The sequence below is a fragment of the Triplophysa rosa genome, linkage group LG25, assembly GCF_024868665.1.
Source record: "Triplophysa rosa linkage group LG25, Trosa_1v2, whole genome shotgun sequence".
Lineage (NCBI taxonomy): Eukaryota > Metazoa > Chordata > Actinopteri > Cypriniformes > Nemacheilidae > Triplophysa > Triplophysa rosa.
This window is the reverse complement of record NC_079914.1, coordinates 11385997-11413977: the sequence shown is the minus strand read 5'-3', so window position 1 is coordinate 11413977 and position 27981 is coordinate 11385997. Positions and strand designations below refer to the sequence as shown.

The 27981-nt window shown below is 38.9% G+C and overlaps 1 protein-coding gene and 1 long non-coding RNA gene across 2 annotated transcripts in view; one reads left to right on the top strand and one right to left on the bottom strand.

Moving 5' to 3' along the window:
* Positions 1 to 27981, bottom strand: part of elfn2a (extracellular leucine-rich repeat and fibronectin type III domain containing 2a) — a 110994-nt gene that overhangs the window by 76824 nt on the left and 6189 nt on the right. The window contains exon 2 of the mRNA XM_057325868.1: positions 140 to 297. The gene's annotated coding sequence lies outside the window, so the exon portion shown is untranslated. The remainder of the gene's footprint in view (positions 1 to 139; positions 298 to 27981) is intronic.
* LOC130548843 (uncharacterized) lies at positions 2 to 26184 on the top strand. Its single transcript, XR_008962093.1, has 3 exons — positions 2 to 30; positions 22768 to 23021; positions 23322 to 26184. It is a non-coding gene; the product is annotated as an uncharacterized LOC130548843 (long non-coding RNA).

Genomic DNA, 27981 nt, shown 5'->3' with positions numbered 1-27981 from the left:
CGGAGCAAAGAGGAGATACAAACATGCACGGTATGTGGAAAATACAGCGTTTTTTAACCTTAAATCCTGTATACACATTGCATTACATCTAAAACAAAATATTCGGTTTAGCCGTGTCACAGAAATGACAAGGTCTTACCTATTCAAAGCGTTATTTCGCTTGGATAAAACAGCATTCAAGGTGAAATTTAAAGTCTCTTCTGCATTGATAGTCTGGATTCCAGCTTCAAAGTAACAGGTCCGCCCGCCTAAAACATCACGACCGACCAGGGGTCCCTTGAACCTTCCGAGAAATCCCTGTGAGGAAAAACAAAGAACTTTCTTTAATGCACACTATATCGCAAGCGTTCCTTTTTTCTTAAACAGGTCATTATACGGCCTGGATGTTTGTAAACAGCAAAAGACCTTTGAAAGATATGAAAAGAAAGCCTCTCTGGTTTTTTTAGACATCTTGTTCTTTCTTGTCTTGTCTTGTCTTGCATGTGCACATACATAAATGTTCCCCTTATTGTCACATCTTCACTACCATTATGTTCCTTTTAACTGAAAATAACTCCATATATGAATGCTTTTATATCAAGGATGTTAATGTACGTGACAACCACTTCATATTTTAAAAATAGTTTCAAAGAGCATTAGCATGAAACTTCACGTTGTGAAGTGCATTCAGAAAGTGACCAGAAGTGAAAAACAACTCGTTTTCTAACCACCTTTTTAAATCCTGAGAGTACCAGCAGCAGCGATTTATCGTAAGTACAAAAGCGCGCGCAATCTGACAGTAAACTTCAAAGATTCGAGGAGAGAGAGAAATTTAGACCTGAGATGAGAGCAAGAAAAGCTTTTATCTGTGGACGGGCGAGAATAAAGAGCCGATCGACGGCGTGAGGGAGAATAAAGACCAAATAGGCGGATTAAATTATCTGTGGCGAAATTAGACTGTTTACATCGACAGCATATAAAACATTCAATGTACTGTGTGTCCAAGAGTCGTCTCCACCCCGCCGAGATGAAAAATGGACCGGACCGTTATACTTAAATGTCACCACAGGTCAGTACCATTTTAATTTAACTTTCCGGACAAAACTCTGTAACGCACATATAGTCTTTCTCTTACACCCGACTGAACAGCGTGTTTGAATGACACTGAAAATTGATGGAGATTAAGAGGAAACTATAATTGGTGATGGGGAGACAAAAATGACAGGAAGTAGAAATAGGAGACGTGTGATGTCATTTAAATGAGGCGGATTGATGTGAAAAGAAATCAGGAGATAAGAGAAAACGAAAGATGTAAAAGATGAAAATGAAAGTGCAAGGATCTTGGCGTTTTCTGCATTTCACGAACGTGTTGATCCACAGAGGCCGCAACCAATTTCCTGAGTGACATCACTTAGTTAACTGAAAGGATTTAGCAGCTCTCTCCACATTGATTTACAGATACAGATGAAGTCAGTGATAGAGAGACATTTTTAATTATTGTTCAGACAGGCCAACAGACATTGAAGAGACCGACAAACACATTCAGAGACAGACAGACAGAGGTGTGTGTGTGTGTGTGTGTGTGCGTGTGTGTGTGTGTGTGTGTGTGTGCGTGCGTGCGTGTGTGTGCATGTGTGTGTGTTTATCTGATGTTCTGCTTACTCAAGAGCAGAAGAAAACAAGCTGGACAGGATGCAAGCGGATGCGAGCGAGCTCGAGCAAAGATGAAAATTATGTTTCGATCCACCGTGGCGGCAATCAATGAGACGCAGAGAGCCATGACCACACGGACAGAGAGAGAGAGAGAGAGAGAGAGAGAGAGAGAGAGAGAGAGAGAGAGAGAGCAATGAATACAATTTAGGAAGAGACACAAGTTCACAATAGAGACGAAGCGTGCAAGTGAACGACAAATAAGATCATAAAGGGAGCAAACTGTCAGCCAGCATGAGAGGATTACGTTTTGACCCGAAGACTCGATGTTGTCGTTATATTTTGATTGACAGACGCAAGGATTCTGGAAGACTGGTCACAAGAATGCGAACCTGTTTTTAATAGAAACATCACAAATCTCTTTAATATCTCAATTGTTTCTCCAAGACAGAAAAGATGTTTAGTAGATCTACAGTACAGTTCTTGGCCACCATTGACTACTATAGTCGGAAAAATTGCTTTGTAAATGTCTTTGTTCTGTTGAACACAAAAGAAGATATTTTGAAGAATGTAGGAAAGCATGGTAGCCAACTGTATGGTTACAAGCATTCAACTAAATATATTTCTCTGTGTTCATCAGAACAAAGAAATTTATACAGATCTGGAACAATATGAGGGTGAGTAAATGATGAAAGAATAATTTTTCGGTGAACAGTCCCATTTTTATGACAATTTTTATAGTACTACCAAAGTGATGTGTTCGATTCCCAGTAAATGCACAACTGATTTAACGCACTTGAAAATACTAAGACGCTTTTTACATGCACATATAAAAGAAACAGGAATTAGACGATGCGTTCAAACACGCCAAACACGGAACGTTTCTCATTTCACATCTCCGTTGCTGGCAGTTATCCATACCTGTAATTTGCCCTCCATTATTTTTTCGATTTTCTCTCTCTCGCACTCTCCTGACTGAAGCCCCACACTTATCGCACTTGTTTATTATTATTTCTCAGTCCACTTCCTCTGTCTGTCGTCAAACCCCCGGGAGGACAGACCTAAACATCGCGCTCGATTCTCAAGAGGACGAACCCGCACCTCTTGCTGTACCCGTTTGTCACAACAACTCCTCCGTCGTCTTCTCTTCCATCTGTAGTGTCACGGTCATGTTTGAATACCAACTGCTGAAGTGTGATTATATTACAAACATCTCAAGGCAGCGTGATACGTTTCAATATGTTCGTCTCTCAGGGACGATTATCCCACTTGAGATTATTGAGGTTTCATCAAGATAATTGCCCTTTTTATTTTTTTACATGTGTGGATGCTGTGAGAATTCCAAGGCCAGGTGGTTTGTGTACAGCAAGCGTGAGGGGTGGAGGAAGGCTTGCAGATGCCCCAAGGTGTGAATTGTAAGGTTTGGGGGTGGGGGAAGAGATCTGCTTAACAAAACACACAACAATCCCCCCGAAGGGTCTTAATAAATTGGATGATCTCTTGGATGATTTTATGTAAAGTATTATGTTTCCACATCTCATGAAACTTAATAGAATTATCGTATGATATTAAAATATAATTTCAAGCATATTAAACCAGGGTCACACTGCAGGCAGTATATGAATGCAAATAAAACCAAGCACATTTAAAAAGGCAATTCTATGCAAAGGTCAACCTCACCCAAGCTTTTACCAAAGGTGGTCACCACCATACTGACAGGTCAGATGTTAATATTTAGTGGTTTAAAGGGACAGTTCACCCAAAAATAATTACATTTACTTGCCCCCAGATTGTTCCAAACCTTTATACATTTCTTTGTTCTGCTAAACACAAAGGAAGATTTACATTACATTTATGCATTTGGCAGACGCTTTTATCCAAAGCGACTTACATTGCATTGTACTACACATTTTATTCTAACTATGTACAATCCCCTGGGATTGAACCCATGACGTTGGCGTTGTTAGCACCATGCTCTAACCACTGAGCCACATGAAAGCTATTTGGAAGAATGTCAGTAACCAAACAGATCTCATCCCCCATTGACTCCCATGTATTTATTCTCCCTACTATGGATTTTAAATGATTCAAGAATATGAAATATCATGATTTTAAAAAACGCTTGATGACGTATTCAACGCTCATTTAACGTTGGTCCAAAAGAACTTCCTGTTTCACTACACTAATGTTTGAACAAAATACAACCAATAGAATATGTACAGTATAACCAATTTAAACTGTTAAATATCTTAATTATATTTACTTTTATATCATTTAATTACATATTTAAGACGTAAAAAAATACTGATAATAAACAATTAAAAACTGAAACCGGAAGTGCTTCTGCATCTTGCAAAGTGGTCTATAGAATCTATACTGTCACTTGTCGCACATCACTGTTGAGTCAGGTTAGGTTGTTTAGACAAAAACACAAAACTCTAAATAACATAGGAAATTAGGTTTTATAACGTGTTGCAACATCACGTCACGTCAGGCAAGTACACGGTCTCACAGTTAATAAGAGAAACTAAGAGAGTTATTATTACAAAGCTAATCCAGTGTGTGGTTTAACTAATCCGTTGAAATAAGTGTTTATTAAAGCACCATGTCTTTCTCAAAACAAAAAAGCTTAAAACCACCACCACAAAATTCAGACACTTGCTAACGAAGACACTAAATACAATGTTATTATTATTATCTCGGACAATTCTAAGACACGACCGGACATCAACATGGCGCCCCCTAGCTTTAATTGCTGAAAAATGTCTGGTTGTCTAGGATTATTATACGTTCATACTTTTATACTTTTACCCACTTTCAAGTCGTTCTTACTCCCTTGCTTAAAGGCGAAGACTTTAGCAAGCACAATCTCCTACTTTTCTTTCTCCTACTCATCTGTCTCTCCAAACCCTTCAGTGCAATCTTGCGAAGGTCCAAGCATTACCGCCAACCGACACGTCAAAAACGCCCACACCTCGTCAAAACTTGACATTCAAGTGCGTTTTCTCAATGCCAATGAGATCGTATACAGTATATGAATAATTACAGTAAGGCAGTAATAAAAACAGCGATATAGCAAGTTATGCCAGCTGGAATGGAGACTGTATCACTCTAAACAAACAAGCTGTGATTGAGCATCAATCTGAGACAATAAATCACCCCCCATTGAGGTTTCATCAAGAGACATGGGCGGAAACGCTCGAACCTCTCTTTGCCGGGACTACGGGGGCAAAAAAAGCGCTTTGTGTTTTTGAGACGGGTCACGTCCCGCTGCGTTTCACCTTGCAGATGAATCAGTTATGATTTAAAGGCTTGTTTACGGAATCCAAGCGCACATTTTTGATTTTTTGCTTTTGATGTAAAGAGACTTTCCTGCACACTGACGTTTAACGTCTTTGGAGACGATTTTTAGCTTGTCGCTTCATTGATCGCAATGCAACGCAACTGTCACATGACCTTTTTTTGTGGTGACTTTGAGATGTTTACAAGCCAAGTAGCCTGCAGCTGGTGTTGTTCTCAAGATGTGCATTTGTTCTTAAAACACTACATTACCTTCAGACTGACTTTTCTGTTATTCGCCCATGAGGACGTTCATTGTACGTCATTGTTCATTTAGGTCATCAGAAGTAAACGCTGTGCAAAATCAATACATTCCATGTGTAGATATCTCCTCCATGGATCAAACTGCCTAAGACTTTCCACCAGACGTTCAACCATCAGATTACATTTTTCTTAACGTTTTTTTTACATCACTTAAATATTAGCAACTTGGCCAGTACTGTCAAAGACAAGTGACCAATCAAGTGCTGCCATGTCACCACAGGCGTGGTCAAAATCTGATATCACTTACTGTTGGGAAATCTAGATGATCAACACAAACACTTGCACAAACAAGATGCATCACGTCAGCTTTAGGTCTCAGGTCTTTTATTGAGTTGAGAATATTGCGATGTGCCAAAAACAACCACAGAGCCGGTCGTGTGTAACAGCGGTTCATGCGTGTGCATGCATGTTAAGCTGACCACTGACCTAAAACTAGTGTGGTAATATCAATAAAACATGACGGCTCTTGGTTCAAGAAGTCGACATTGCTCACTACTGTGCTGAATTATTTTCTGTTTGCCACTCACGCCCACTTTCAAAGTATCAGAAGAGAATTCACCCTCGAGTTGTTCCAAATCTGTATACATTTCTTTGTTCTGTTGAACACAAAAGAAGATATTTTGAAGAATGTAGGAACGCAAACAGTTCTGGGACACTTTTGACTACCATTGTCATTTTTCCGACTATGGCAGTCAATGGGGTCCAAAAACTGTTGGTTACAAGCATTCTTCCAAATATCTTTCTCTGTGATATTACGAGGGTCTGTCTGGAAAAAAAAGTAAAAGGGCCAGATTTACTAACAGCTTGCGACAGCGCAAATGCTTTTTTTGGCATAAAAAAACTGCGGTCGGTATTTACTAAAGACATGCAGTGAAAATTAGTGCTGAAAGGGCGTGGACACAGTTGCACGGACAGTGCGCACGGACAGGCGACTGCGTGTCCTTCCCCTGGAAGTCGACTGCGAATGGACGCAAGGGACGCTTAGGTCTCCCACATTCTGTAACCCAAATGTTGACAGGTGCCGTATGGTTAAAAACAGTTAAACAGCCATTGCGCTTTATTTAACCTGAAAAGAGGATTCATTCATTTAGTGCAGGGGAGAGTGACAGTGTGATGCCATTCCCCTCACAAGTTCACAGTTTGACGAGAGACCAGTGCCTGGTGAAAATTATGTTTTAAACACGTTTACATTTTAGATAGTATTGATATTTTCATCATTAATAATGTATCTTATCCGCCCGCAAATAATCACAATGTTAATTTACTGTATATCAACCGATCCTCCCCCGTGGATTATCAGAATCACACCCTGTGCTAATTTGCGCAACGTTTAGTAGATTGCATCTGTCATTATGGGAATGAGATATTGCGCCCGTGTTTTTTAATGTGCAACTTGTTAGTAAATCACCCACAGAAATTTCCACTCCCATCAGTGCTTTTTTTAAATTGGGCTATCGCGCTATTTTGCCCTGTTTAGCCCAAATTCTCAATTTTCTCCCAGTTTAATCTCATTGATGTGTCGGAATAACAAGTGAGATATTAAAGAGATCTCACCATCACTCAGCTATCAGTTCTCAGCATTGCCGTTTAGCCAGGTGAAGCCATTCAAGCATCCTGAAATCTGATGGATTCGCTTATTTTTTGACCCGACAGGCTTTGTACACCCACGACCTGTTACAGCATTTCATACATCCCACATTTGGCAAAGTCACAATATCGTTCTCACTTCGTGCTGCCATATGCCAGTTGTAATGTGAAAGCGAGTGCACAAAGCCCGCCTGCCGTCTCGCTCGCACCTACGGCGTGAGAGTGGAGGTGTGAGATAGACTGTATTCCAACTCAGCCAAGAAAAAGAAGAAACACACAGTGGTTTAGGTTAAACAGACTGGCCGTGTTTTTATATATACTGTATATACATAAATATAGCAGAATTCTTCTAAATGCACCACTTTGTGATAATTAAACGTGAAAAAAAATTAAGAAAAACTTTTCTAACTTATAATAATAAATGGTATCTAGTTTAAACATTAATGAAACTAAATGGTTACCTTAAATGGTCACCTTAAAAACAAATAAGACAACAGAAAGTGATTCTGACCTTACGGCACTCTCCCAACAGTAAAAAGTGGTCGTGACAGCAATATTCACTTTCTGAGGGACGTTTTCAGAGTTTAGTCAGTAATCCACCTGAAAAACTAGATGATAAAAGCAGAATACGACCTCCACGACGAGTCCTACCGTACAAAGGAAGGCTGTTTTAGTTCCCAGGATTAATGTTGGGGTGGGTTTAAAGGGCAGGGAGGGAATTATGGGCGCTTTGGAGGAACTGATGACTGTGCGGTTTTCAGGTGGGTTTAACGGAAGGTCGCAGACAGACTTGCTATCTGAGAGCCATCGACAGGTCAATACTCCACTATCGTAAATTTCTCTGTTCTGATGAACACAGAGAAAGATACTTGGAAGAATGCTTATAACCAAACAGTTCTTGGCCACCATTGACAACCATAGTAAAATCTATACAGGTTTAGACAACTTGAGGGTGAACAGAATTTTCCTTTTTGAGTGAAATAGCTCCTTAAGATTAGCATATTCATGCTAAAAACCAAAATAAACTTCAGTTTTGATTTCATGTGATTTTAAAGTCCCCGTTAACCGGAAGTTGCGATCGTGTTTACATCTGTATTTTGACTCCTTTCCGAGTGAAACGGAATTTCGAATGAGAAAAAAATCGAGGCCGTGGCTTGTTTTTTCCCTGTGATTTGATTGGATGTATAAAACCAGCCGTTGCATTTTGAAATGGAACTGGGAGCTGACTGACAGTTGAAGGGGAGGAGTTAACTGATGCTCCGCCCAAGCGGTCTAACATACGTCATTTAAGATGGATAGTCACTACAGGACGGAAGTGCATTTTCAGATTTTAACTGAAGATTAGGAGGGCACATGAATTTTAAAAAGAGAATGACCCACGTTGGTAATCTATTTACAATAAATGCTGCAATGTTTCAGGAAAAAATAGGAATTGTTATTTTTGATTTTCACTGGGACTTTAACGGGTTAAAATGTTTTTGGGGATATCTCAAGATCAGAGCTATTCATTTTACCAGAAAACAGCCGGGAAACCTCATCTACTCCACATGCACCACATCAATTCGAGACAACTTCAAAGAAACTTAATCATGAATCACGAAGAGTTTGAAAACCGGTTAATCGATATCCTTCTGTTCTAAACACTGCCTTCACAAAAGTCAGCTCAGTTTATTCTATTAAAACATGACTTGTATTGACATATTCATTCTGTATACTGTGGCAAGAAAAAAATCGCCCAACGAAACGCGAAGGTTTATCTTTGTCACGGCTCAAGAGAGACTCGAAGGCATGTCGAACGCAACAGGATGCTTTTCAGCAAAGCTTCTTTGATAAAGTGAAAGGAACAAAAAACCTTTTACTATGTTCATAAACCTTAAAACGTGATAGTCTCTTTATGGTTATTTGCCGTTTTGTTTCTTTTAAAAAACACCCATTGCATTTGTGTTCCACACATGACCTCCCTCTCCCTCCTGAAATGATTTATCATAACAGGTTCTATCATGACTTTGAAAAACAGCTCATTTGCAACAACGTCAGCCTGAGAAATCAACCGTTTCAGATCTCTGTCGCTCATCACCCACAATGCCATGCGGCTTGCTTATTTGCATACGGTCTATTGTTTTTCCATTTCGCCACATTATGCATTTGCATACTAATTTGAGCGGCTGTTTGTTTGACTTGATATCGCTCTCATGTCTGATAACTTTGATTTAACAGCGCTCCTCCACCGTGGGATGGAGATTGGTCTCGCCTCAATGAATTTAAGACCTTATTCTGGATATTTGCTAGCATTAGGTATCCCAAAAAAATCAACAGTGAGAGATCAGCAAACCCCCCCCCAAACACATCGAGACCCCACGATGCTCAGTAAGAACGTAATCAATCATCATCTAAACAAAAGGATGCTGATCGGATTTTTAAAAGAGCAAGCCAGACACATGAACAAATTCATTAAATACCTATTTTGCACATGTTATTATACCTGCAATCCAGTTTGCCAGATGCTCCCGTGTTGAAAGTGTTTGTTATGTTGCAAACGTACCTCCTATCTCTTTAAATAATTTTAAATGGATCACATAGCTAAACTAAAAGCAAGGTTATTATAGTTTACTCGAATTAAAACTTTGAAACTTTTCTGTTCATTGAAATGAAATAAAATATTGGCCTAAAAAACTTAAACTAAACCAAAAATGTAACTGTTGCTTCAGAAATACACTGAAATAAGGCACTAAAATGATAATAAACAAAAACTAAATTAAACTAAAATAAAAATTAATTAATCTTACATAGCAGCATAAATAAAACAAATAAATAATAAAACATCAAAAACAAAACTATAAAAACGGCAGGCATTAAAAACAATTTGCGAAAATCAACAATTAGAATAAAATCCGTTTGGCGCTTTCACATCATGACTGATTTGCATTTTGAATGAAATAAATGTGTTAAAACAATGCTAACGTTTGTTAGCATTTCTCATGCTAATACTGATCTTAGCTTGTTCCCCAGTTCTGAACATTTACAGCAACTAAAACTATTCTAATCCTTATACTGATTCGGCGTCGAATCTCAAACAGCGTATATGTCAGATGAAAGATTACTTTATCTCGTAAATTAACCAGCACAACTTGAGAAAAATGTTTTATTAAAATCGACTTTTCTCAGTGTCACAACAAATTCGAAAAGCACATCAGAATTAGGGAGGCTTATGCACTAATTCTCTCTGTCTCTTATTAGCAGCTCCTTTTAAATGTCAAACCTCCACATTCAAGTTCAAGTTTATTAGCATCCACCGCACGCATGACAAAAGCAATATGTTCCACAACTAAAGCTCAAACTAATAATACCAAACGATGAAAAGAGAAGCATCTTTTACCTTGACATGCTTTAGTGAAATCACGCATGAACGTAAAGCACCAAGGTTTGGTGGACGGTAACGTAAAACTGTTTCAAACCTAGCAAAACACAACCCTGGAACCATTAACATTGTCCTCTTTGGCGAGACTATTAACCTCAGGTTGCCCCGTAAGGACCGACTTTATAACAGTGGCATGTTTGGCTGCGTTGGATGCTGCGAGATTCCCAAACAGATTCATCTGGCCTTGCTTGTGAGGCGATAAACAGCCACTCTATTTATGCTTTCAGAACGCATATAACTTCCTTAAAATGCGTCAAGGCCGGGAACTGATGGACTAACTTGCTCGATTTCAGAATCAAAACAGACACACATGAACATCTCTTTTGGAAGCCGCGGGCGAAAAAGATTAGATGCTTTTGCAATATGCATTATCAAGGGCAAAGCACGCATTCCATATTATTCAAGAGGAATCTGAATTGGGTTTGGTCAGTTACGCCCGGTTGATTTATTTGACTACAACATTTTTACTTTCTGAGGAAAACTGGTCCTCGTCTTTGTGAAACTTGGCTGAACGTTCAACGGTAGATTGCCGTGGGTGGTTTCCAGTGCATTGCTATACTGTTGCTAAGGTGTTTTGGCTGGTTTATGCATGCAACCGTTTCAGTGTTTGGGTGGTTGCTTACTGCCCTAAGTCAAAAGACCTCCACCTCCAAGCCTCTATGATATTCTCATGAAGCCTGGGTGCCTCCTTTGAATAAAGTGGGATGTTTTTGCCATTTTATCATCCGCCTTGTACAATTTGTAAATTTATTGGCTTGTAAAAGTAACAGCAGCACTCCTCCATAAAATGCACAATTGGAGGCATCATTCTAACACAGATCAAGTGGGATGAGTTACGCAACAAAATATAAATATATTTTAAAGCTTGTATGCAATGTGTTTGCCCCTTTAAATGCATTTTCTGTACAATTTCAAAACAGATACAGTAAGAGAAACAGAAACGCCCATTTTTAACCGACACAAAACAATGACGTATAAGCTGAAAATTGACGTATTAGATCGTTACCGAGAGAAATTAGCCATGCTGTGCCCCGTGCCACATTTTGTTTAACATTCCAACACAAACATAATTTACATAAGTCAGGACCTATCGCTGACAGGCTAATCTGTGTTGATATGCTCTGCCAGTCAGAAGTTATATTCATAAACACCATTATGTTATAATTGTTAGGCTTTTTATGGTTATCTTTCGAAGAAGAAGGGAGGGAACTATGTGAGCAAAGACTATGTGAGATAATTGGCGTTTCCAGGAGAAACAGTGAAATGTAGAGAGGTAATGACCCTTCAGCCACTCAGGAGAGATACGACTAACATTTGATTCAAAATACTGTTTTTCTGCCAATTATGGTATGTATAGTGTGAATATTTTTTAAGCATAGTGTACTAAGTCGATCTACTTACGCAAGTACGCAGCAAAGCACAGAATATGGTATATCTAGTTTTATGATGAACTACGATAAAAACGTCCAACGGTTAATAATATCATGTCATACTTTAGTTATCATTAAACCGTACCAATTTGTCTTTAACGGTTATTACTGTCCAGCCTCAGCCAAAGTTACTAACTGCATAACAGATGCATTATGAAACGTGTGTTTCGTTCATTTATGTCATGAGTGCAAAACAAAACAAGCGAAATAGTATGTTATTGATATTTTTAAGCTCCGTCCAGCTCTGTCTGTTTCTTTGGCGATCACTCTTATGACTGCAGTTGTCTCCTGGGTCCTAAAGTACACGGATGATTTTCTGATTTGTGTTGTGTTTAAATGAATGTCTGATTGACTTAAGGTTGTTTTCAACCTGAACATGAGAAACTTTTACGGCCCCATTGTGCTAGGATTAATATTAATGTTATTTATTTGATGTTTATGACAACAAAAGGTGCTTTTAACAAGTCACATCAATATAAAACTTAGTATCAGTACTTTTTGGACATTTCCAGCACATTTTAACAAAACCGTGATAATACTGATAACCATGATAATTTTGTTTTCACTATAATCATGATTACCGTTACGTACATCACAATGTAATGCAGTGCGCTGCGTCAACTTCAAGTATTCACAAGTGTGATTTCAATTTTTTGACGCATTATTCAAGGCATGTTTACAGACAATTAACAACTAAAAGTGGAAAGTAGTTTCTTATATCCATGATGATATGCCAATTTACAAGTTGGGTGTAAAATAACGCAAAAATGTACGTTACAAAATCTTTTTACGTTTTTTCCTGGCGCCCCATCTGCCAGAATATAAAAAAATGTATTCATTAAAAAGTATATATTACACAAGGCTAAACAAAATACTGCAAACACCCACAGTGAGGTAACCCAACTATAGAAATTAGAAAAGCTCATTCTTAAAGCTTAAATGAGGTTTGCTAATAAGGTTAAATAGTATGCTATTTCACAGTCCACATGAATCTAATGGGAGAAATTAGTCCATTGCAACACAATCCACAGTTAACAGAACACTACATTGCATATACACAGGTCAGAAAAGTTATGTCAGCAGTTAATTAACTTTACATCCAGAGAGCAGGAAACTCGCATTACTACAGGTCAAAGGTCAACCCATCTAACTGGAAGGGTTATTATTGTCATCTAGGTTCTCAAGAGAGATTATTATCCATGGCTGCTCTTTGACAAACGCAACGCAAAACTCCTAATGCACCACGTTGCCCAGGCCTCGGGAATAAGAACCAAACCTAATTTTACAAAAATCATCAGCTGAAATCTCATAAAAATGAAAACCGAGTGCTTTGGCATATTACAAGGTTTTTTCAAGACGCAATTTCAAAGACATCAGCGCCAAGTGGATAATATCGAATGTCTGAGCTAATCGTCGTCTGTTTCGTGATTCTTGCGTGAGGAATGCAAAGATCTACATGAATAAATCAGATCTTTATCAATTTGCGCTATTGCCCAGTTATAGTTAAGCGGCGGTTCATCCACAAATGAAAATACATCGTGCGCTCACACGTTTGTCGCTCCAAATCTGTACGACTTTTTATGTCGCTTAACGGTACAAATATAACAAATATTTTATTCAAAAGTACAAACAGCCGGTGCTTTGTGCCAAATATAAACCAAGCAACCTTTATGGTACTTTTTTTCTGACCACATTGTTTTTGGGTGAACCATCCTTTATAACGACACACACGCCTAACACATAATTATACTGTACACTCTCTGTATATATTATTGTCACAGCATGACAGCCAATCAGAACAGAGCACGTCACCATGGAGACACTCTCAGCCAGTGGTCGATTCCCTGTCTATTTATCTTTGGGAAAGGCCTTTTTAATCTTTTAGAAATGTATTTGGCACACACGCTTACAGCGGTGCACACACACGAACTCTACTAAAGCAAGATTCAGAGCAAGAAAGGGCATATTTACACTCCGATCGATCAAACAGCTCTGCTCCGACTGGGACGGCACACTACATTTGCACTTGCAAAATGGATATACAGTATACCCAGTCGTCCGCTGTGCAACATTTTAAGAGATTCACCAAAAAAATGAAAATTCGGTTATCATTCACTCTTGTCATGTCAAACCGGTATGACTTTCTTTTTTCCGCAGAACACAGAACAAGATATTTTGAAGAATGTTGGTAACCAAACACCCATTCTCTTCTATTGTGTATACGCAAAACCAGTGGAAGTGAATTGTGTCATGTGTGTTGTCCGATGTAAACCATTAGAGAGACTAAAGTGGCTCTTTACTGACATGATGGAGTGTCACTGCAGAAAACTGATTCGGTTGGTTCACGCCAGCAGCTTCTTAAGCACTTCAGCAGACCATTATAGACATTTCTGCACATTAGAAGAATTAGCTTTCGAGTGTGTGTACTGTGTGGAGACATACCCATGTGCCCGTGTGTGTGGCTGGCACGGGTCTGTATATGTGACTCATTAAGTCATATCGGTATCTAATCTGTTTAAGCAGTCTGAGCTCATCTGTTTTGACCGCGGTAAACAGATAAATATTTAATTGGCTTGTTTGCCAAAATCGGCAAGATTTGATAGGCAGCCATATGAATTTATCTCGAGTTCTGTCTGATTCTATATTCCTTTCCTCCTTATTTATCCTTTCACCTCACTCTTTATTCTTTTATTCCTTTCACTTTCCTTCATTCTTTTCCTTTTTTCGTCCATCCATTCGTGTCAAGTTCTTTCTTCAGTCTTCGGGTCATTTAGGATTTGTTTGGAACTCTGCAACACTTTTCTTGGAACCTTGTGTTAAACACAAAAGAAGATATTTTGAAGAATGTTGGTAACCGAACAGCACTGGACCCCATTCACTTCTATTGTATGGACACAAAACCAATGCACGTGAATGGGGTCCAGTTAACAACATTTTTCAAAATGTGTGTTCTGCAGAAGAAAGAAAGTCATACAGGTTTGAAATGACAAGAGGGTGAGTGAATGATGACACAATTTTTATCTTTGTGTGAACTATACCTTTAAGACTACTTTATTGGGTTGAAAAATCTGGAAGGTTTATGCAATCCCCCAATAGTCAATTCTTAATCAGTTTTTGAGGGTTGTCTTCATTTTTCACCCTCATATCGTTCAAATCCTGTAAATGACTCTTTATTCTGTGGAACACAAAAGAAGATATTTTGAGAAATGTCCCTGTGGTTTTGTGTCCATACAATGGACGTCAATGGGGGCCAATGTTGTTTGGATACCGTTCTTCAAAATATCTTCTTTTGTGTTCTGCAGAAGAAAGAAAGTCATACAGGATTGACATGACATGAGGTTTAATAAATGATGAAAGACTTCAGTTTTGGGCAAATTATCCCATTAGTCCCACATAATCATGTCATGCATTTTACATGAAATACCTTCATCAAGTAATGCGTTGAGATCAGAAAGAGATGAGAATACCACCGTAAAAAAACTCATTTGTAAATCATAAAATCCTTTTAAAATATCAGTGCCAGATTTTAAAACAGAATATTTGATTTAGACTTTCTTACTTTAGAGTCTGTGAGAAGCGCAGTTCTTAAACAGTATTGAATGCCCTTCATAACACTGGAGAAACCAAGATTATATGAACTCTGTTATCATAAATGTATTTACATTTACATATTTTTTGCTGCCATTTTTCACATACAGTACATGTTTTCACCTTTACTGCAGTTTCTATCCAGAAGTAAACTTCAAACGAGAGAAGACATCGCAAAAAAAGTTCACACAACAACAACAAAACCTCCAAGACAGCTCTGTTCTCTCATACTTTACATCCCCAGCGGACGCCGCAAAGAAACGCACACCTGGCTTGATCAACTCGTTCCGAGTTGCGAATGTGTGTCTGTGCGCCATCTGGATTGAAAATAAAACAAACAAACTGTCCCAGAGTCACATGTAAAATAACTCAATCCTCAAACCATTTGGCTCCATGCCACAGCCGTATTCACACTCCTTATCACATTATTCAGCTCCTATCGCTGTTATCACGCAGTCAGCCGCTCTCAAAATTATCACCTCCACAAGTTTTATCAACCACTAATTAGCGCACTCAAAATATGTGACGGTTCCGCACTGAGAACCCTTGATGTGGAGAGAGAGATGAAAAGATAAAAGAGGCAGGATTTGTCTGTAGCTTCAATGTTAGACCTGGTTTCCTCACACAGCCTTCCCGCTTGTTCTCCCTCTTCATTTCATCCAATTTTCTCTCTCCTCCTTCTTCTTCAATATTGTTTATTGCTCACTCGTCTGACCACTATTTCTCTCTCTCTCAATTCCTCGGTCGGCTTTTAATACGGTCGAATGACAGGCATAGTTTATATTCATTAAAATAAAGTCAAACTTCATATATTTATCAGTGCATCTGATTCAATTTCGACAGATTTGCAGTTCATTCTTTATTAGCGGAAACACTCATTAGCGATTCGCGCCACTCAAATGGGCTCTTAGAGATAAATGAAGCATTGTGAGCTACAATTTGAGATACAGAAACAAAGATTGTCTATGTGCGAGAAAAGAGGGTTTTAAAACCCGCGAGAGAAAACAGCACACAGAAATGAGAATAATTCACTCACAATTCAATCGATTATTCCCATTAGCTGTTTTCAAGAAGTTTTTGGTACAAACACACTTTAAAAGCAAAGATGCAGAGGCTTGTGCCCTAGGTTATACAGTCATCAAGTTTCATGTTTTATTTAAAATATTACTTCAGGAAAATCTACAAAAAACACACATTTGCGAAAGCATGGATGCACAAAAGCAAACAAAACCTAAACATAAACAAATACGCCCCCTCACGCCTGGAAGGATTTGTTACCGTGGTCCTTAACAACTTTGCTTTTAAAGTAAAAGCACAAAGTAAAACTCTGTCAATATTTATTCACCCTGGATGTTTCTCTTTCTTCTGTGGAAGACAAAAGAAGATATTTCTCAGAAATGTCTCCATGGTTTTGTGTCCATACAATGGAAGTCAATGGTGTTCAATGTTGTTTGGTTATCAACGTTCTTCAAAATATCTTCTTTTGTGTTCTGCAGAAGAAAGAAAGTCATTCAGGTTTGCCATGACATGAGGATCAATAAATGATGAAAATGTTCATTTTTGGGTGAACGCTCCCTTTAACACACTTGTCCTGACACACACACACACAAGTTTGAAGCTCTGCATATTGAAATTCCAGTGTGTGTGTTTATACTTTAGTCTCCATGCTGTTGTGTTTCAGTAGGGACCAGATAAAGAAGTTGCGTTCTTTGTTTTCTGCCTGGCAGATATACAAGAATGTGAAATCAATTCCACCACAAGCAATTCTTTTTGTACGGCTTTTTTCAGACGTGACCTATGTGCCCTTTCTTTCTCTCTCGGCTAGTGTTTTGGCCTTCCTCGGCTCAGTTTATTGTGTTGTGACAGTTGGTGTCTCACTTTGTAAACCAGAGTCGCTCGGTCGGTGTGCATGATTTTTTGTGTGTGTGTGTGCCCACTGCCTCTACACACCTGTTGGTCCCAGCATTGGTCTCAGCATCCTGTAGCTTAAGTAATGCAAACCTAAACCAAATGAGCAAACTGTTAACTGAAATAATAGATCAATAATAGATTATAGAAATAATATATTCCAAAGGCATAATGTAAGGGCACGTCTCAGTCAAAGGTTCTAGGTTCAAATCCCAGTGAACCTTGAGGTTCATTGAATGATTGAGAAAACGTTGCGCTATTTATTGCAGCGTGCACATGGGACTATTTTCAAGAAGCACATCCAGTTCAGAAACGCTTTTATACATTATCCTCATTTTGCTTGTATGCATATTGTGTTTGACAGGTGTCTTATTGGGTCTCGTCCCCTCCCCCAACCAATTTTGCATTGGAGATGTATAGCATAATCCTGGGTTAATCCCTTTATTCATTCTCCAGTGCTAAACTAATAAGCCCAGGGGGGACTCCGCAGTGTGTGGTCCGAGTGGGTAGTAGTTATCTTAGTATTTAAGAGTCTTACCACTGGCTTAACTTAATTTATCCCTCCCCATTCCTGCCCCTCCTTCCCCTTCTTAGACCTTCCATATATGCTTTATGCATCTGTCTGTTTCATTGTATATGCACAGCATCACAGTCTCTGGAAGTTTGGGTTCCTTCTAGAAACTACAAGACCATGAGAAGAACCAAGATCTTTCTAGAAAACACAAGTCCACAACATTTACATTTAGTCATTTAGCAGATGCTTTTATCCAAAGCGACATTCAAATGAGGTCAACAAAAAACAGTAGAAGAACCATCACTCCAGAAACAACAAGACCAAGAGAATCCACAGAAAAAGAATGATCACTCTAGATACTACAAGACCAAGACAACCAACAGTAGAAAAACATCACATCACAAGATCACGAGAATCAAGAACAGAAGAACCATCTTTCTAGAAATCACAAGATCGCAAAAGGCAACAGTAGAAGAACCATCACTCTAGAAGTCCAAGAGCTTCAACTGTTAAAAAAAAACATAATTCTAGAAACTGCAAGACCAAGAGAATTAATAGAAATAGAATGATTACTCTAGAAACTAAAAGACTGAAAGAATCAACAGTAGAAGATCCCTCTAGAAACCTCGAGACCAAGAAAATCTGTAGAGGAAAACATTACACTAGAAACTAGAAGACCAAGAAAATTAAGAGGAAAAGAACCGTCACTATAGAAACTAAAAGACCAAGAGTATCAACAGTAGAAGAACAATCCTTCTAGAAACTACAAGACCAAGAAAATAAACAGACAAAGAACCGTCGCTCTAGAAAATAAAAGACCAAAAGAATCAACAGTAGAAGAACAATCACTCTAGAAACCTCCAGACCAAGAAAATCAGTAGAGGAAAACATTACACTGGAAACTACAAGACTAAGAAAATGATCCATGTCAACGTGAGAACTATGTCTCTAGAAACATCAAAACCAAGACAATCAGTAAGGGAACCATCACACTTGAAACCTCAAGACCAAGAGAATTAACAGTAGAGGAATCATTACTCGAGAACCTCAACTCCAAGGTGAAAACTGTATCACTCTTGAAACTACACAGACCAGATTTGGATCAGTCTTTAATAAAAACATTACCCTTTTCCACTTTTAATGCTCCTGGTTGTGACAAGGAATATTGTTTCTTTCCTGCGTTATCTTTTTCACTCGCGTCTCACGTCGCAGTTAACATCTCTGCATTTCGCTAAGCTTGTCGGGTGTTATGGAAGTGTGTCTCCTATCAGCTGGGAGTGGTAGTTTTATCAGTGCATTAAAAATAAGCACCTGATTTCTTCACACACACAGGCGATCTCGTCTCTGATCTACAGCTTCCTACGACTCCACGTCAATCATCATTAGTGCTGAATTATCTCATGTCACATTCTTTCCTTTTTTGCTTCTCTGTCACTCACAAAATGCAACCTAGATGTCCTTGTGATGTGATAACATTATGTTCTTTTTTGGCTGAAATGTGAACTTTTTTTCGAAATAAAGAAAATGAAAAAGTAATTAACTTTAATCCACTGACTATAAGGTCTATTAACAGCATCAATTGGCTTCACCATTAGGGAATTCCGTCTCGAACCGAGCTAACACGACAGCATGCTTCCAGCGCGACCATTCGGAAAACCACAGTCGCATGTCTCATTGATTTTTGCGAAAGATCTCAACCATAATAAAACCTTCCCTGGTGAGATGACCAGCTGGTTGTCACATTGTTGAACTAGCGTCTTAACCTCGTCGGCAAGAAGCCGGAGGAAAACGACCAAGCGCTCTCAACAGGGACGAAGCGTGTGCGTAACCCCCACTGCTCACGCAGGAAAATGCGCAGGGTAGCAATTTGCCTCGGACGTGATGGAGATGCAGTGGATGCGCGGCTGCCAGCGTAAACAGCCAAGCGCAGCGCTAGAGCAACATCAGACAGAAACATGTATTTATGGGCTGTGTTTATTTAACCAGCTTGTGTGAAACTGCTTATCCAGTCATTTTACATGGCAAAGGAAAAAAGTGAAATAGCTGAGCTGGCCAAATTCGCTCTCTCTATTCTGTATCTGGAGACTACAGCCGTGAAAGTGGGGAAGGGGCCGCAGATAAGAGACCAACTAAATGTTGCATGCAACAGAGGTTTTATCATACATGAACGTTTTAATCGTACATATTAAAGGGATAGTTCACCCAAAAATGGAAATTCTGTCATCATTAGCTCACGCTCAAGTTGGATACATTTATTTGTTCTGTTAAACAGGTAAGAAGATATTATGAAGAATGTGGGAAACCATACTGTTTTGGGACACCATTGACTACCATTCTACTATATTAGTCAATGGTGCCCCAGAACTGTTTGGTAAATATCGTTCTTTGTGTTCAGCACAACAAAGAAATTTATACAGGTTTGGAACAACTTAAGGGTGAGCAAATGATGACAGAATTTTCGGGTAAACTATCCCTTTAACAAAAGTGTGCCAGTATCCTGAATTCTCTTTAGTTCAAAACTTCTCTGTGGTGGGAAATGAAAGTGATAGAAATGACCATTTATTACATTTTTGGGGGGCAGAAACATGCCTCTGTTTATATATGGCTAACTTAGCTTGCATTTATGTACTGTAAATAGACATCATTTCTGCATTGTTTGATTAACATTACACCATGTTTGGAAATAACACACAAAAAATATTCATATCTCAACAATGCTCTTCACTGAAACATATGTTTCCTTGGTAACAAAGCGCACAAACCTTTGAAAGCAACTAAGCTGGAGGCAACATCGTTTTTTGTTGAGAATTAAAATGTTTAAATAAAAAAAATTATGCAATATTTAATAAAAATGTAATCATTTTCCCACACCAAAATACTGTTATAAATGCTGATGCAGATGTTCTATTAGTTAATTTGGTAAAAAGTACTAATATTTTATTGATGGCTCTCTATTTCAAGATTTTCCGAAATTTCCTGCCTGACAATGAAGATTGAGGTAAAGGCACCCCAAAACCTTCATTTCCATTTCGATTAAAATACATCTCTTCCAGCTCCTACTGCGAATCGTCACGGTTACACTTAGCTTCTTATTAATGGAGCGTAAAATTAAATTAAAGGAGGAGTCCGTGAGTAAACCCTCGCCGGAATAAACCAGGAAGGGTAAAGAAAAAAGCGCCTTTCGCTGTGAGTAATGATATGGGAGAAGGCTAAAAAAAGAAAGAAATTGAGCAGAGATTTGTTTTTGCCCTCTCAGAATATCCACAGACGGCGATAAGGAGCAGGGCTGTCCCATATGCATCATCATTACACTGCACTGCTGCAGGCATAATGAGGATTTAAAGGGCCAGTCGACCAAAATTACACCACTTCTGGACCAAGTTACACTCCTACGCATTATTTCACCGTCAAGCTTTATTAGGCCAAACTTAATCTGAGAATTAAGAATCATTTAAAACGGCTATTACATAAAACAAGCACTGTAGTGTGTAAATTCATTTTTATTTATTAACTGCTGCCTGTTTTCTAATAATAAGATCTGGCATTTCTGTTAGCAAGTAATCCATAATCTTTAAATCATAGTGGTGTGCCAAACAAACCCAATTGCTCTGACGAAAAATCTTATTACACATCCAATTTAAGACCAACTTCTGTGAATACATATGCAGTTTATGTTCTATGAAAGACAGTAAAATGATTATGTAATATACAAGGTGAAAATTCTGGCGACAACTTTGACACCTTTCAACAACAGATCCAGGATACACCGATGACAAATCCGAAAGAGGTTTTGATTTGTGCTAATTGCCTCATGTTTCAAGCTGTGCTGCACAATTACCGTTTCGAGACTTGCATAAATTTTAAAAACTAGAGGAGCAAGACAATTAGCGTCACATGCATGTAGAACTTACATTGGATTGCCATGATAGCAAACTTTTCAACGCAACCTTTCAAAAGTACATATTTTTATTAGAGATACATCGATACAAAATTTCTCCACTGATACCGATAGCCGATTATTCAGAGTGTGATCCGCAAATGCCGATAAGGTATGGTGGTTATATTAACTCGCATTAACTAAATTCTGAAGATTAAATGACTATTTCTTAACTTTCTGAATGCATTTACCGGTCCTTTTTTGATTGACAGGATCTATCGGCCCTGGTATGCGTTTCCCAAATGATTCGTATCACTACGTCGTTCTTAACTAGCTACCACTCTTAAGGTATGACGTAGAGTTAAGAAGGTTTCGGAAAATGCAGCCCTGATCATCACCAGTTTATAAAATATCCGCCAATAGTGTGAAGAATTGCTTTTATCGGCCGATACCGATTATTGGCCGATATACTGGTACACCTCTAATTTTTATCCTTTTATTTAGACTCCTAAGTACTTTCCCTCATTTGTTATAACTTTTACCAACAAACAATTCTGCCATTAAACAAAGCTGTAGTAAAGCTTTAAATAACTAACGCACTTGGTCACCAAGGATAAGGATTAAGGATTTTGAATAAGGATCCAAGGATTTTGAATAAGTAAGTTGCAACAAAATCAACTGTAACAAAACCGTTTTTTACTTTGACGTCTTCACTGTATGACTACTTTATATACTCCAAGACAAGACAAAGCAGTCATTCGTGAAGTGGATAGGCAAAAATCCATGTTATACGAGTTTAAAAATAAAAAATTATTCAAAGTAAATCAGTCACATCTGAGAAAAGCATCTTTTTTTTTTTTTAATTAGATACTGGCTAACCATGGGTTTCTCTTCGTTCTCTTCATTTAACAGAACAAAAGACCTCTAATTATAAGATTTGACGTCAGTAGTTAAATACAACACAGTCCCACCTGATCTATTCTTAGAAACACCACAAACTTCATCAGGAACACAACCTTCAAGCAGAGCAAAAGTGCTTTATCTCGAGTAGTCTCATAAAGTCAAGAGTCTTCAAATGATCTCACGCAATTGTGCAGTACAAAAGCACCGTCATTGTTAAGATTGAGCCAGGCGGATGCTACCAAACTCGACATGCGACATTAATGAAGGTACCGGGCGCTTTTCTGAACGTTTACTCTTTTAAATGTCACAGTCTGAGCCTAAACCTAAAGTGTGAAAGCCCAGCCCCGGCTGACATGGATCAAAAGGCAGGAAAAGGGCAGGGGAGTCATTATCACCATGGAGAGGAACTTTCAGTTGGGTCAGAGGCTCCAGATGTGGTTACACTATGAAGAGGCGCTGGGGAACAAACTAAATTGCGAGAGGAGTCCGGGAAAGGGTACGGGGTGCCTGGAAACCTGAGGTGAAGACAATCACAGCCATAAAAAACAACAAAGGCAAAGTTAAGTAAGTGTTATTGGCTAAGGGGCAATTGAAGTTGCGGTATTACAGTAAAGCGGGCATAGTCGGGTCTATATAAAAGCTGTTCTGCTTTATTATTGCTTTATTGAACTGCTTATTGTAGTAGATGGTCGTAGAATCAGTAATTACATCATGCATCAGCCTATCAAGGCAAGTTATGACTTAGGATGTATTTGAATACTGTAAACCGTTCCAAATTGCAAGGTTTCGAAGGCAAAACTGTTTTACATCAAGATCTAAAGAATCCTAAATGACATCATGAATCCAATCTCACCTTTGATTCAGACTAGAACGTTGGCGTTTTGGGCAGGTGGCCCTTTGGACGCTTTCCATGCACGCAGCACGATGGAAATCACAGCTTCTAATTGGACCAGATGGTGTGGAGAAAGCAGCCAATTACGGTCGATTCCCTACCCACACGGCGAAACGCGACGTCCACATCCGTCCGCGAGTGTCCACCCACACCATCGTGCATATGAATTCACAGAGCCTTGATCTGTACAACACCACAGTGGGGCAAGGTAACATATGGCAACTCTCACACAGAAAAACACGCACATACTACGAACGTGAAGTAATCTTGATCACAGGAGACGGTCACCCACGCAATCACGATTTGGTTCTATGCCACAGAAATCTTTGAAGCATTTCAGCACCCTGGAGAGCGCCAAGACTCTGGCTTCAGTCAAAGGGGGCGAGATGTTGATTTCAGCACCACGGACAGATCTTACACTAAGACCCAGAACTGAGGGGCATTAACGGAGTCGTTTGAAACGACATTGTTTTCACGGTTCTCAATTTTATGACTTTTCAATGTCTTAAAGACAGGCTTTGAATCACCCAAAAAACGGTGACGTCAAACAGAAAAATAAAATGAAGGGGAGAAAAGGAGAATTTCACATTAATTGGGAGCTTTCTACGAATGGGAAAAGATTTTAAATGACCTGTACAACCTGTACAAAAAAGCAATAGTTCCCGCTAAAATGAAAATGATCATTTATTCACCCTCATGTAATTTAAACCTATGTTCTGTGGAACATAAAAGGAACTGAATATTCAGGGTATTTATTTTTATAATGTGAACTGGGTATGTCGAATTCTAAAATGCACAAAAAAACACCATAAAATTTTTCCAATGGTTAAACACTTGAGTCCAACAGAATAAGAGTCATACACGTTTTGAAGGATTTATATCAAAATAGAATAACTTATATAGCCAACTGAAAATCCACATGGGTTCATTCAAGCATCTCTGGATCTTCAGCTTTCTATATAACACTTTCAATAAAAAAGACCTTTAGCCTCTACTGATCAGAATGCCTGAGATCTACAAAGTTCTTATTAAACAGAAAAAGACTGTAAAGGTGTCGGAATGGAGTTATCAGTTACTAGCTTACAATAAGGTTTGTTTATGACAAGCTCAGCAACCGACAAACCATATAAAAACACAATCAAATGCAACACTGTGGCAGAAAACCCTTGAAAACTGTGTGCTGAACATGCGTGCGGCATGCGTAAACCATGAACCACAGACACACGGCCCCGCCTTTGTATTTCGAGGACGACTGCGATAAAACTAGATAACGGTAGATGACATGCCTCTTTGTTGGGTTTGCTGAATTTATAAAAATGAAATTAAGATTCATTGTGCTTTTTTCTAGGGACTAAACATTAGCGCCCTTGTAATTAATGGCACATGCATTGCCTGCGGGCTGAGGGGACATTGCGGTACGCTGTCATGAAATTACCTCTCAACATGGGTGCGGTGAAAGTTAATGAGAGACATGTAAAGGCTTCGAGCAATGGAAGATGATTGATCGGCTAACTGTGCAGGAAGTGAGGTCACAGGAAATGGAGAACACGATTGTGTAGCTGTATAGATGAGAGACAACAAGTAAGCCAATCAACTCATCAACATGTGCTAATTGTGGTGGCCGGAGGAAGTGAGGTCACAGGAAGTCGTAACCACAGAACATTTTATGGCTTCTAAAGCCCAGAACAAAGATAATTAGAGGGGTGAAGGCAAAATATAAGAGCACACACACACGCTTTCAGAATGCCTGGAGATTAGTTGGGACTATGTGGCTGGTCTTAGACTGCTCACTAATTGCTATGAGTCAGCCTGCGCTGGGGCTGGACCTTACGCCCACACACACACACGTTCACGAACGCTCAGTAAGCACGCAGGCAGCCAAACACACACACACGGGGATCAGCCTGCCACTGCGTGCCTTCCATAGTGAACAGAGAACCTCTTAGTATGCAGTGTGCGAAGGCAAGAGCTTGTGCGGTCAGATCAGGCTAGAGTTTGCATTCATTAATTAAATTGTCGACACTGATGGGGATGTTGACACCCTATGAGTGAGTGAGTGTGTGTAGGTGTGTGTGTGTGTGACACTACTGTCAAAACATAAGCCCTCAAGTATACAAAAGGTTTTGCTATGACAACTAAATTACAACCAGACACTAGGGATGTAACGATTCACCTTGAGCCGGTTGAAAATCGATTATAATATGTAACGATTCGTCGGTTGAGACGTTATAAAAATCGCAGTACATGTTTTGAACAGCAGGGGCCGCTGTTTTTCTACAAACTTAACGTGGATATGCTGATATTTCTTATAAAAGTAAAAGTTAGGAAAAGCACAGACAAAGTCTTCGTTTGTTTATATTAAAGAGACTTTTGTATTATTCATTTTTTATTTGATTTGGAATTTGTTTTAAAACTGCAATTTAAGTTTTGTTATTTGACCCAAAAAAATGTTTTTACAAAGAATTGTGCAGCATTAGAGAAATAATAAAAGGGCAGTTTTTCATTTTAAATTTTCCTCAACTCATTCTGTAAAAAATCGTGATTAAATCGCATCGTGAGATTAGAATCGCATCGCATCGTGAGCTGAGGGAATCGTTACATCCCTACCAGACACATTTGTTTTCAAATCTGCATTTCTAGATGTGTTGTGGCCATTCCAGTGGCCGTTCCTCAGGAGTGACATAAATTCATCCAACAGCAATGTGAAAGACTGACAGCATGACAAGTCACATGAAAACTGTGATTAAAAATCCAGGTTATCACATAAAACGTTTTTTTTTTTTACTTTTCCTAAATATATATAGAAATATTACTGTTGTATTGCTTAAAAATGATTATGACCTTGGTTTCTTTGCAGTATTTTTTGAGGTCTGAAAAAATCATTTTTTTCTGTTATTTGACCTGTTTCTCCACTTTTCATTTTCTGCAAATAAATGCAAATAAAAACAGTATTTTTATTCAAAATCTGGTAGAAATATGATCATTTTACATAAACACATACCTATAAATAGTGAATTCAGAAAAACTGAAATGTACTAACGATATCATGAGGTCATTGGTATTTGTGTGTGTGTGTATTTTATCTTTCATCAAATCATGAAATTACCTCCAAAACAACTTTTCTCATGTCATTGAAAACTTGCATATGACTCTGTGGAACACAAAAGAAGATATTTTGAGAAATGTCTCAGTGGGTTTGTGTTCATACAATGGAAGCCAATGGGGCCCAATGTTGTTTGGTTACCAATGTTCTTCAAAATATCTTCTTTTGCGTTCTGCAGAAGACAGAAAGTCATACAGGTTTGGAATGACATAAAGGTGTGTGAATGATGAAAAAAATAAAATGTTTAGATAAATTATCCCTCTAGTGCAGTAATTCCATAAGAATGAAATAAGTACTGCGATTTCATAAGAAAGTGTCACTATGGGGATACACAGAGATGCTTTTGATCTCAAACTTGACCTTCAGCTTTAATTAAACATCCTCGATGCAAAGCATCCATCTAATTTCCAGCACATAAATGCATGCACACGCGTACAAAGAAATTCCAATAAACGCAGAGAAGATGGTCAGAAGGCACTTGCACTTGCTCGACACGTACGATATGTGTGAGAGTCACCGTAAGGCTAGCAGATCGTTCAGTCTTGGTCACCACTTGGCACATTTAATCATACACTTGTTCTATAATGTAGATGTATGAATACGGTGAAAAAGAGAGAGAGAGGAGTGAGGAACAGGTCAAGGAGGATCGCCAGAGCAAGGAGATGTAAAACCGCGGAAGAAAAATGTAAAGTTACGACGCTTGTTCCATCACTGGATGCCACACCATCAATATTTCATTTTAAACGCTGGATTGCAACACCGTCGGAGATCATCTCACAAAACGGGAAACATTTTAAATTCAAATCAGGGGTTCAAAAAAGGGCGGAGGTGGAGACTCGATTTCAGAGAGCGTTTGAAAAGTACCGAGACTCTTTATCTCTGTAGTCTCTCTCTCTCTCTCTCTCTCCAAACGAGATAATCCACACCTCCTCCCTCCCACACCGCCCACTCTCGTTCCCACACCGAGGGACCATCTGCCGCGACCGAAACCTCTAGACGTGCCGAGAGTGAAAGTGTCAGCGACGCGCAGACAGAATAAAATAATAGTTCGCCTCCCCCGAGGTTTCGGCTGACAGCGGACTGTGCCACGTCTCGCCTTTTGGCAAGTCCACAAACGACTCCGATTTTGTCCCTTTTTCTGAAGGGACACTTGGAATTGTGAAATGAGTAAAGATATGATTTATTGGCCCCTGGTTAAAAAGAAAGAGAGCAAAACTATTTAAGTCATACAATTAATACAATGGAAGTCAATGGGGTCCAATGTTGTTTGGTTACCAACATTCTTCAAAATATCTTCTTTTGTCTTTTGCAGAAGAATGTTGTTATCTATGTTGCTTTAGCTTAACGAACACAAACAAATATTCTACAGGTGGTGATAGAGAAACGTCTGCCAATGAAGGCGTGACAGCAGACGATAAATAGAACAAGTGATGAAATGAAAAAGCGAAGGTGTTGCCCACTGTTAACTAAAATCCTGTCAAAATGACAAACAGACTCACGCCGGCGACACGCAAACACGTTTCATGTGA